The sequence below is a fragment of the Rhipicephalus sanguineus genome, chromosome 4 (assembly GCF_013339695.2).
Source record: "Rhipicephalus sanguineus isolate Rsan-2018 chromosome 4, BIME_Rsan_1.4, whole genome shotgun sequence".
Lineage (NCBI taxonomy): Eukaryota > Metazoa > Arthropoda > Arachnida > Ixodida > Ixodidae > Rhipicephalus > Rhipicephalus sanguineus.
Window position 1 is genome coordinate 193,795,954 of NC_051179.1, and position 12,574 is coordinate 193,808,527.

Genomic DNA, 12,574 nt, shown 5'->3' on the forward strand with positions numbered 1-12,574 from the left:
CTTTTTCGATGGTGCCCTTCTATCCTGAGCGACAGCCCGGTACGCAGAAGGTGTTGGGCATCGCTGTCACGACGAGGTGACCGCGAAAAGAAAAAAGGGGTGCAGCCAGCACAAACACCACCACTCCGCGCCCACACTCCGCTAATGGGGGCCAGCAGCAGCCAACTTCCTCGTCCCCCTTCTAGCTACGCGAGCGCCGCGGCACGGAAAGTGCGGGCGGTATATGAAGCTCTCCCATTGAGTTACGCGGGAGTTTCATGACCAGTAAAAGTATTGAGGGACCATGGCATCGTTCATCAGCGGCTCGTCGTATCCTCAAAGATGGTGCGGATGAAGCGTGGAGGCCCTAATGTGCCTTTGTGTGCCTTCGCTTTTAGATTACAGGTGATGTTGGCATTATGCTTTTCTTTTTTTTGCTCTCTTCGACACGTTTAAGAGTGCTGCTGCTCTCAAGGCAGCGTTCTTGTACTACGTTGATACCTGCCTGATTTGTCGAAACAAAACATGCCCTCGTGATGAGACATCATAAAAGGATGGGCTTGGCGAAAGAGCTAGCCCTCACAACATCAACGTACATGATTGTTGGGGACGTGCACACCTGCCAACTTCCCAGTTTGCCCAGGGACTCCCCAATTTTGAGCAATCTTCCCCATTATGCTGGCATGACTGTAAATCTTGCAAAAAACAGCCGCAAACCCACCCCAAAAAGGAAAGAATAATAACAAAGGGCAGCGGTCCTAAAAATTTTTGGGCCTCTATCTATCTCATGCGGAGCGCTTCTTAAATCACTTTCGCTGCTCTACTATAGTGTCATGCAGAAAAGCGTACTACAATTAGGAGGGGGCTACTGGCTGTCATGGGTCACAGAACATTTTGTCCCTTAATTGCACACACGCACACACATCGTATATTTACGAGTGCCAGTATGATTGCCGAAATTAAAAAACTTTACTTGCAATCATTTGTGTCTGTCTATAATGTCACTGCGGGCCTGAGAAACAACAAATTAAAGCGCAGGACAGCTTTCTTTTGTCACACGCTAATTTTATGTTTTCTGGTGATACAAATTTTGTATGATACGAATATTTTTCATGGCCCCGCGAGATTCCTATCACTGAGGTTTCACTCTATATGTGTGCTACTTACTTTTCTCTTTGTCATTGTTTATATTATTCTGTACTGCTGTGCAACATACATATAAACATATTTTTTTTCCAACTGTGACGCACTTACTGTGCATTAGCGCTAGCTGTTGGGCCAGTTGGTGCATTATGAACTTCAAGTCCAGCGTTCATCCGTGTGTAACACCTTCTTCTTGTGTACGTGTTTCTGTGGTTTCGCTGGTACCCCGTTTTCAAGTCCACTTATACCCCTGTCACACGGACAGCCTTAACCGCGGTTAAGCTAACTACGGTTACGGTTAACCGCGGTTAGTGGTAGCTACACGGCAGACGTAACCGCAGTTAGTCTCCTAACCGTAGTTATCGCAAACCGAGCTAGGCAAGCACGGTTTACCCTCACAAACCGAGAAGCTAACAAGATGGTGGAGCTGTGAGTCCACCAGCCGTGAACCGGTGCACGTTATTCGGCAGCTTCGCAGAGGATTTTCACGGAACGCGTCTCCAGTCGGCGAACAATAGCCAAGCAAAACTAGTTGAAAACGAGTTTTGCTTGGCAAAAGGAGGCTCGCCGTTGAAAGGCCAACAACAAAGGTTATTTCGTCCACGGCCTGTTTGAGAGGGTACAGTATTATCGCTACAGGTTTCTTGAGGGGAAGTGCTTTTTGCATTGTTCGTGTCTAGCCGCCTCACAGAGCTGCAAACACTGAATATTTAGCCGAAGGTCGAACGATTCAATACACTGTCGTGGGGGTTAGCGGAGGTGTATTGTACCACGAAACTTACCGAGGGTGTGCCCGAACTTCTTGCCGACCATACGAGCAGCACGTGGTTTCGTCGGCTTGCTCAAGTGAGCTAACTGAGCTCGTGTAGAAATGGCAAACCCGCGCTCACGTTAACTGCAGTTAATCCTGTAACCACGGTTAAGCATAACCGCAGTTAAAGCTGCCCGTGTGACAGAGGTATTACTGTGTCTGCTTGCACACTGAACGTCCAACAACCTACAAGGTTCTCATTCCCTGTCGATGACTTATTTATCTACAAGATTTACAAGATACTGCAGGCCCAACTTGGGCCCTAGCAGGAGGGGCAAAAGTGTACTCGGAAAGGCACATAGACACATTTACATACAGTGCATTGAAAGGGAAACAAAAGGAAGACAGTGTCTAATTTGTACAGCAAAGCACGAAAGTAATAACACCTTGAACATCTCAAAAAGTGTAAGCAATATTCACACAAAAAAGGAACATAAGTAAAATAACCTAACATCAATCCTGAAGACTTTCAATTATTTTTATACTTTGCACTGATGATATTGGCAGCGAGTTCCACTCGTTAATTGTGCGCGGGAAAAATGAGAACTTCAATAGGTTAGTTTTGGTGCTGTATGGGGTTAGTGATTCTTTATGTCGATGCCTTGTAGTTCGTGACGCCAGTGATGTCACGTAGGGCTCAGAGAGAAGTAGCAATTGATGATTCTTCAAATGAAAGAGAAATTTTATTCTGTCAATTTTTCTTCGTAATTGCAATGATTTTATTTTACTATGGTCGAGGCTTGGGCTAGTTGGTACATGGTTAAACATGGCAAAAAAACAGCGCCAAATTGAGACAGGACACAAGACGAAGAAGGCACAACAACAGCGCTGACTTACAACTGATTTTATTTTGACATGTGGGCACATATGACCTTAACAGTCAAACAGAAAGAAAAACAAACATGGTTTACTGGTGCCCCTACCTCATCGACATGCTTCCTGCGCCTAAAAAATTGTCTGCAATGTGTTCAAAAGTGAACGAAACAGAAAGACAGCCACAGTCCTGTCCCATCAAGCATGTAAACCAGTTTGTGAACTGCATTGAGGGTGTTGTCTATTCAATGCCACTGTCCTGTGGAAGTAAATATATAAGGCAAACAGGCAGATGCCTTAATGAGCGACTGAAGGAGCATAACTACAATGTAAATAGAGCAATTAGTGGCCACCTAGGCCTCCATTGCAGAGATTGTGGATGCAGACCAATCTTTTCCGAAATAAAAGTTGTAGCAAGAAACAAAGATTATATACAACTAGGGAAATTATCGAAGCTGCAGAGATAGAACGTGTTAAGAATAACCGTGTGAGCATGCCGTCTCTAACTCAGGCTGCCAATGAAGGAAATAGATTTTTTGAACCGAAGGTGATATGTACAGCACGTGCTTGTGGTGCTCGGTGATGAAGCACGCCGATGAGATAGGGGCACCAGTGAACCATGTTTGTTTTTCTTTCTATTTGACTGTTAAGGTATATATATGTGCCCACATGTCAAAATAAAATCAGTTGTAAGTCAGCGCTGTTGTCGTGCCTTCTTCGTCTTGTGTCCTGTCTCAATCTTGCGCTGTTTTTTTTCGAAGTTTAACAATGATTTTGTGCCATAAAGATTCATTAGTTGAGTCGGAGGGTCTGTTTGGCGGTATTTAGAATAAATAAATCTAACTGATTTTTGTTGGATCATCTCCAGTGCTTCGACATTCTTTTTCCTATGAGGGTCCCAGAAAATGGATGCATACTCAAGCTTGGGTCTTATAATGGATGAATATGCGAGTAGTTTGACATCAGGTGGTGTGTGTTTTAACTTATGTCGCAAAAAGCGTAGCTTACGGAAGGCGGATGTGCAAATGTTCGAAATACGGGTGTTCCAACTGAGTGTAATAGTTATTGCGATGCCGAGGTATTTGTAGTTAGCTGGTCTGAAGGGAGACTATACGGAAAAAGCAAAATGTTTTTCTTTCTACTCATATTCATAAAAACCGTTTTGTCAGCGTTAAGTTGCATTTCCCACTCTTGACAACACATATGTATGTTTTGCAGGTTAGTATTCAGCAAGGCTTGATCATCCGGACATTTAATTTCATTAAAAAGCAAGCAATCATCCGTGAAAAGTTTAATCTGAACTGGTTCATTAATGACCTGGACAATGTCACTGATGTTTATGGGAAACAAAAGCGGGCCTGGTACGCTTCCTTGTGGGACTCCTGAGTTAACAGGTAAATGTCGTGAAATATGATTGTCAATACTTAGAAACTGTGTGCGGTTTGTAAGGTATGCCGAAACCCAAACAACGATGAACTCCGGCAGTCCTATGGTTTTTAACTTTAAAATTAGTTCTGTGTGGCAAACAAGATCGAAAGCCTTTCTAAAATCTAAAAATATTACGTCTACCTGGCCTGATTTATCTAGAATACAGGCAAAATTATGGATGACTGTGGTTAGTTGAGTTACTGTGGAAAGACCTTTCCTAAAACCATGCTGAAATGGAGACAGTACACTGTTATAATTAAGAAATTTCATAATACCAGTAGCGACATTATGTTCAAGGAGCTTACAGCAAGACGCGGTTAAAGATATCGGTCTATACTTTGTTAGCAATGCAGAGTCGCCCTTCTTTGGCACTGGTACAATTCTTGCCGTCGTCCAGTCCTCAGGACTTAGCACTTACTACGTCGGGTGACTGCTTATGACATGTAGGCTTCCCATTTGCCAATTTGCCAGGACGGGGAAGAGGGTAGGGCAGCTATGGGCAAATGTCCAACACAGTACTTCCCACAGCGGGATGCAAGAGATGACCTTGCATTCTCTGAACTTGTGCTTATGCTTGATTCCACACTCTTTTTTTCGCTTGTGCGGCTAAGAGAGCACGACAACAAGACATTTAGTTAACTCAAAGATTTTTCCTGTTCCCATAAAATCCGAATTAACAAGCTTTTACTGTACATGCATGCAAATCTGCCAAACGTAACGCTACTTTTTATTTTTATTTGTTTCTGCTATATTAACGGCCATAATTCGCGGGCAACGCTATACCAACAATGATAAGTATAGCACATAAGAAAAATGCACACAAACATTGCACATTTGATTGTATTGCTATTTCCAGCAGATTTTGATAATTATTGCGTCATGGAACTAAAAAAATTATAACATTTGGAGTGGAATCTACTCAACTGACTATGTAATGGAGTTCTGAATACATGAGAAAAAATAGAAACACACAAATGCACAGTAAAATGTAGTCAGGTTTAAATTTCCCGCATTACTTTCTATTACATTTTATATCAACGCTAATAAATTTATGTTTTCTAAATGAGTTTCTGACGTGACAGAACTGAATGATCTAGTGATGGTAACGTAAATACACGCACTTTCGTACATGAAGCTTTCGTATTGGAAAGTCGCAGTAAGACTTATTTCCAGTAACTGTATAAAGCGTGCATGACGATTGCGGCCGCATAATAGATCCTGGTGGAATTCTGTTCGAGGTGAACTGCTGGAAAGGAAAATCACAAGAGCTTTCTTGTCAGGAAACCTGTTACGCAGCAACACCGTGTCACTAGAGTTAAGAGTGAAATGTAAAATTTCTGTAGGACTACAATGCTGCATAAACAATGTGCACTGTTTCCAAAGTTGCACAGACTTTCGTTCACTCACTTGGGCTTTTGAGGGATAGTGGTAGACTACCATTTATGATTTGAAAATGCTTGCCGAATGAGCCCCATCCCATCCTTATTCTTCTAGTTATTTCACTCTCATGGTTCGGCTCCGCGGTTACTACCTGTCCTAAGTAGACGTACTCTTTTACAACTTCTAGTGTCTCGCCACCTATCGCAAAGCGCTGCTCTCTGCCAAGATTGTTCCCCATTACTTTAGTTTTATGCATGTTAATTTTCAGACCTACTCTTCTACTTTCCGTATCCAGTTCAGTAATCATGAGCTGTAATTCGTCTCGCGCATTACTCATCAATGCAATGTCATCAGCGAATCGCAGGTTACTGAGATACTCTCCATTAACTCTTATCCCTAATTCTTCCCAATCTAGGGCCCTGAAAACCTCCTGTAAACACGGGGTGAATAGCATTGGAGAGATCGTGTCTCCCTGCCGTACGCCCTTCTTTACAGGGATTCTGTCGCTTTCTTTATGGAGGACTATAGTGGCTGTGGATCCGCTGTAGATTTCTTCCATTATGTTTATATAGGCTTCGTCGATGCCCTGATTCCGCAGTGCCTGCATGACTGCTGATGTCTCCACCGAATCAAACGTCTTCTCGTAATCTATGAAGGCTATGTATAGGGGTTAGTTGTATTCCACGCATTTCTCTATCACCTGATTGATTGTATGAATATTGTGAGACGACGTCAGGTCCGACGGAACGATTGTTGTATTTACAGCAAAGGCGCGCGAACCAAAAACCGAACACCGGCGATCCAACACGATGATGATGATCACGATAATTTGTATGCACAAGTGAAGATGATGACCGACACAGTCAGCGCTCACACTATTTTCCCCCTTCACGAAAGCGGTCAGCAAGACGTCCATGTAGTAAGGGTACGAACGCCGAATATAGGGCTTCAGGCATGGGTGATCTCGGTACCGCGACGGCGGCGGTCCGAAGCCGAACAGGAGCGACGCGATAATTCACCGCAGACGTTCGTTCAAGCACAGTGTAAGGGCCCAGGTATGTGTGAACGAATTTTTCACAGAGCCCCGGTGTGCGAACAGGTGTACAGAGGAGCACTTCGTCGCCTGGGTGGAAAGACACAACTCTACGTGTCTCATCACAACGAACTTTCCTCTTGGCCTGAATGGCAGAGGTGTTGGCGCGGGCAATTTCACGGCAGCGGGCGACGCGGGCAGCGAACTCTTCTGGAAGGGACGTTGATGGGACAGAGAGCGCGGAGAAGAACCTGGTGTTCAGAACAAAAGACGGTGCACGGCCATACATGAGGAAAAACGGGCTGTAGCTTGTAGTGCGTTGTATGGCCGTATTGTAGGCAAACGTGACGAAAGGCAGTATTGTGTCCCAGTTTTTGTGATCGGGCTGAACATACATAAAGATCATGTCGGACAAAGTTCGGTGAAAACGCTCGATGAGACCATTTGTCTGCGGGTGATATGCCGAGGTGGTCTTATGGATGGTATCAGAGGCCTGTAGGACTTCAGCGAGGACATGAGAAAGAAACGTCTTGCCACGGTCACTAAGGAGAACTCGAGGGGCGCCGTGGCGTAAGATAATGGCACGCAGGACAAAGTCGGTGACTTCGGAGGCAGCACTAGAAGGAAGAGCTGCTGTCTCAACGTAGCGAGTTAAGTGGTCTACGGCAGTAACGATCCAGCGATGACCGGCGGGTGTAAGCGGAAGAGGTCCGTATAAGTCTATGCCCACGAACTCGAAGGGAGCGGACGGGCGCGGTAGAGGTTGTAAAGGGCCGGCGGGAAGAGATGTCGAACGTTTTCGGTGCTGGCATGATGAACAGGACTCGACGTACTTAGAAACACTAGTAGAAAGGCCAGGCCAGAAGCAGTGAGTCTTGATACAATCGTAGGTTTTATGAAAACCTAAGTGGCCAGCCGTCGGGTCGTCGTGAAAGGCTTCTAAAACTTGGAGTCGAAGTGAGCGAGGGATGACTGGGACCCATCAGTTACCGAGAGGATGGTAAAGGTACCGAAGGAGCGCTCCATCGTGAAGTTTGAAACGCGCGAGCTGTCGTCGTAAGCGGCTGTTGGGAGCATGGGACGAGCCAGTGAGCCGATCAATGATTGCACAGCAGTATGTATCTGCCTGTTGGAGCGCGGCGAGGTCTGCGGACTGAAGCAAGTCATCTGGCGCAGTGGACTTGATCGGACTAAGGCTGGTCATCTGCGTGGTCGCTTCGCTGAGAGGTGCCACACAGGAGGTAGGTGCGTCAGGGTTATTTTGCGACAGCGGACAACGCGACAAAGCGTCGGCATCTTGGTGTTTCTTACCTGACCTGTATGTGACAATGTAGTCATACTCCTGGAGTTGGAGCACCCAACGGCTGAGGCGTCCTGACAAGTTCTTCAGAGAGGACAACCAACAGAGCGCATGATGGTCGGTCACGATCATAAAACGGCGCCCGTACAATTAAGGGCGAAACTTTTGCACAGACCACACGATGGCCAGACATTCTTGTTCAGTGATGGTGTAATTCCGTTCAGCTGGAGAGAGAGTGCGACTCGCGTAAGCCACTACTTGCTCTTGCGAAGTCTGGTCATGCTGCAGCAGGACAGCGCCGATTCTATGCCCACTTGCGTCGGTGTGTAAGATAGTAGGTGCTGTGGGATCGAAATGGCGAAGAACTGGCCCTGACGTGAGGCATCGCTTGAGGGTCTGGAAAGCAGCTTCACAGTCATCCGTCCAAACAAAGGATGCACTTGTGGTCAGAAGTTTGTGAAGAGGTGCTGCGATAGTGGCGAAATCCCGGACAAACCGGCGGAAGTACGACGCTAAGCCGAGGAAGCTGCAAAGGTCCTTTAGCGTAGTGGGTTTAGGAAAGTGCAAGACAGTGGCCACCTTGTCAGGATCGGGTTCAATACCAAGCTTGCTGACGACGTGACCCAACACTTTGATGCTGCGGCTCGCAAACCGATACTTCTTGGTATTAGCTGGAGACCGGCTTTAGCTAGACACGTTAGTACCTCGTCTAGACGTTCTAGGTGTTGTGAGAAGCTGGACGAAAAGATGACGATGTCGTCCAGGTAACAAAGACAGGTCTTCCATTTTAAGCCCCGCAGCACCGTGTCGATCATTTGCTCAAATGTGGCTGGGGCATTGCAGAGCCCAAAAGGCATCACATTGAATTCGAAGAGGCCATCAGGTGTAGCAAATGCGGTCTTCTCTTTATCAGACTCGTGCATCGGGATCTGCCAATAGCCAGATCGCAAGTCGAGGCTTGAAAAGTATTCAGCGCCCTGTGAGGTGTCAAGGGCGTCGTCAATCCGAGGCATAGGATATACATCCTTCCGGATAATTTTGTTTAGTGCCCTGTAATCAACGCAAAATCGTACGGACCCGTCCTTTTTCTTAACTAGGACAACAGGAGAAGACCAAGGGCTTGCTGAAGGCCTGATAACGTTGCGTGCGAGCATGTCATTGACTTGTTCCTCGATAACCTTGCGTTCTGAAGACGACACATGGTAAGGGCGACGGCGAACGATACGAGACCCATCTGTGTCGATACGATGAGAGGCCGCCATAGTTTGACCCAAGCCATCTGAACAAACGTCAAAAGAAGCTTGGTGTTTCGTTAAAATGGCCAATAAGTCATGGGTTTGGGTTGAAGTCAGATCGGTACTCAAAGTGGCCTTGAGAGCATTAGATGAACCTCCCACGGGCGTACACTTTGTGATTGACGAGGAAGGCGATACAGTGACGACACATACCGGTGCTGACGTCGATAAGGCTGGCAACAGTGGACCCCTCAGACAGGAGTTGCGTCTCTGATGTCATGTTGTAGGCGGTGAGACTGGCATGACCGCGTGAAAACTGCACTAGACAACAGGCGAATGCGATTCCTCGAAAAATACACTGCTGATCAGGGACAACCACTGCGTCACCGTCTATAGTATCTCTTGATTTGATTGTGAGAATACGTTCTTGGGCTGAAGGCAGTACAAAATCCGCAGCTGCGACAAGGTGAGGCGACGAGAAATCGTAAGCACTAGAACGCTCGGTGTCCGTAATGTGAATAACGGGCGGACCACACGAAATGACAGCGGAAGCAGCTGACAGGAAGTCCCAGCCTAATATAATCTGGTGAGCACACGAAGAAAGTACAGCAAGCTGAATATGATGGCGAATTCCGTCGATCAGAACACGAACAGTGCATTGTCCAATAGGGTAAATTGGATTGTCATTGGCGCCACATAACACCGGACCAACATACGGAGTTTGCACTTTTCGTAGACGACGGCATAATTTGCGATGAATGACCGAGATAGCGGTTCCAGTGTCTACAAGGGCGTCCACCAAAATACCTTCCACACATACAGTCAGTAAATTTGCAGGACGCGCAGGAGGAATTATTGCGTTTAGACGACGAGCAGTTTCCCCTCCAAAAACTGCAGCTTCTAGTTTTCCGAGTGGCTGTCGAAAGGTGCCGGGGCAGAACGTAAGGGCGAAGAAGTAAGGCGGAAGAGCGATGGTGAACGACGGCGGGGTGAGCGGGAAGGACGAGGGTCGCCGTGGGACAAAGGAGGAGAAGGCGAGCGTTGTGACGAGGGAACGTAGGGATCGGGCCTCGGAGTAAAATCTCTCTCGTAGGAAGAATATCCTCGTCGTTCATCTTGCTGGCACCGGCGGCAAAAGCGGGAGATATGTCCTCGTATGCCACAGTAGAAACAGATGGGGCGTGCAGGGCGCCAGGGAGCGGAGTGCTGTTGTGCTGGTGCCTTGGCTGCCATCGCGGCCAAGTGGTCGTATACATCCGCAGGCGCAGGTGGAGTTGGTACCGGAGGCCGTGATAGAACTTCGGCATATGAAGGCGCATGGAAAGCCGCAGGAGACGGGGCACGTGCGACGCTCGTCATTAACGCCAGGTCATCCTTGATGATGTCCCGCAGATTAGAAGGAGGAGAGCGGACGGATGAAGTAGCTGGGCTGCCAGGAACAATGCCGTGAAGTTCCTCTCTCACGATGGTGCGGATGAGAGCGCGCAGTTCATGTACTCCAGTAAGGCGAGAGTCGCAGGAGGCATGTGGAAGGCGCATTGAGTGGAGTGCGTCCAGGCGTTGGCACGTCGTAATGATGTCCTGAACTGAGGTTGGGTTCTGGATGACAAGAGCATTGAAGGCGATAGAGTTGATGCCTTTCAGTACATGATGAATGCGATCGGCCTCGGGAATGTCACTTTGGCCACGGTGGCAGAGAGCCAGAACGTCTTCAATGTACGACGTATACGATTCGTCGGGTCCCTGGATGCGAGTAGCGAGCTTCTGTTTCGCTAGCTCAGAGCGTGCTGCAGACGTGCCGCAGATCTGACGCAGCTGCACCGTGAATGCTGACCAATCAGGAAAGTCGCTTTCGTGGTTGTGGTACCACGTCTTCGCGACCTCCTTGAGGTAAAAGGGAACATAGCGCAGCTTGTGTGCCTCGTCCCAATAACTGCAAGCACTGGTTGTGTCGTAATTGTCCAGCCATTCTTCTACGTCCTCACCGCGAAGGCCGGAAAATACTGGAGGGTCTCGCTGCAATGTACTCACGGTGTACAGAGGCCCAGCAGGCTGAGCGGGCACGGCAGGGACGGTAGGAGATGCGTCGTTTTGTGCCATGGATGTTGTTGGCAAGCACAGTCGTCGACCAGACCGGAGCTCCAGGGGTGACCGGTAGAGCAAGAGGACGTGGGAATCACAGCACGCTCCACCACTTGTGAGACGACGTCAGGTACGACGGAACGATTGTTGTATTTACAGCAAAGGCATGCGAACCAAAAACCGAACACCGGCGATCCAACACGGTGATGATGATCACGATGATTTGTATGCACAAGTGAAGATGATGACCGACACAGTCAGCGCTCACAATATGGTCTATTGTTGAGAAGCCTGTACGAAATCTTGCCTGGTCCTTTGGTTGATTGAACTCTAATGTCGTATTAATTCTGTTAGCAATTACTTTTGTAAATAGCTTGTAGACAACAGACAGTAAGCTGATGGGCCTGTAATTTTTCAGGTCCTTGACGTCCCCTTTCTTATGGATCAAGATGACGTTGGCATTCTTCCAAGATTCTGGTATCCTCCCCGTCGAGAGACACTTCGTATACAGGGTGGCCAGTTTTTCTAACATAATCTCTCCACCGTCTTTCAACAGGGAAAGATGGAATTTAGAGGGAAAGTACAGGAATTCAGAGTTTCACTTCACTTCAGTTTCACTTCAGGAATTCAGAGTTTCACTATTCATAGAATAGATACGTGGCTTTAACCGAGCAAACCAACCTTAGCGTTGACGCTATGAATGATAATCTGACTAGTATCATTAAGGAGTGTGCAGTGGAAGTCGGGGGTACAGTCGTTAGACAGGACGCTGGTAAGCTATCCCAAGAGATGAAAAACCTCATTAAGAAACGTCAAGCCATGAAAGCCTCAAATGCAACAGACAAAATAGAGCTGGCGGAGCTTTCGAAGTTAATCAAGAGGCGTAAAGTAGCGGACATAAGAAAGTATAATATGGAAAGAATTGAGCATGCTCTAAAGAATGGGAGAAGCCTCAAAGCTATGAAGACAAAACTGAGCATAGGCAAAAATCAGATGTATGCATTAAGGTACAAGAAAGGCAAGGTCACAACCAATATGGATAGAATAGTTGAGGTAGCGGGAGAGTTCTACAGAGATTTGTACAGCAGCCGAGACAGTCAGGATGATAACGTAAGAAGCAGTAATAGCCCAGAGGAATCTGACATCCCGCCAGTATTGACAGGAGAAGTAAAGCAAGCCCTAAAGGAAATGCAAAGAGGCAAAGCCGCTGGTAAGGAAAGTATAGGGGGTGTTATTTGTAGTAATTAGGACATAAATGTGAAGAAAGTAAAGTGCCGGCGGCAAGTTATCTTTTCGTCCACTTTACTTTCTTCACATTTATGTGCTAATTACTACAAGTAACACCCATTATCCTTTCCTTGGCATTAATG

The 12,574-nt window shown here is 47.0% G+C and overlaps 1 protein-coding gene across 1 annotated transcript in view; it reads right to left on the minus strand.

Annotated features, from left to right (window-relative positions):
- LOC119390992 (proline dehydrogenase 1, mitochondrial) overlaps positions 1 to 12,574 on the minus strand; it is a 424,578-nt gene that overhangs the window by 196,919 nt on the left and 215,085 nt on the right. The window lies entirely within an intron of this gene.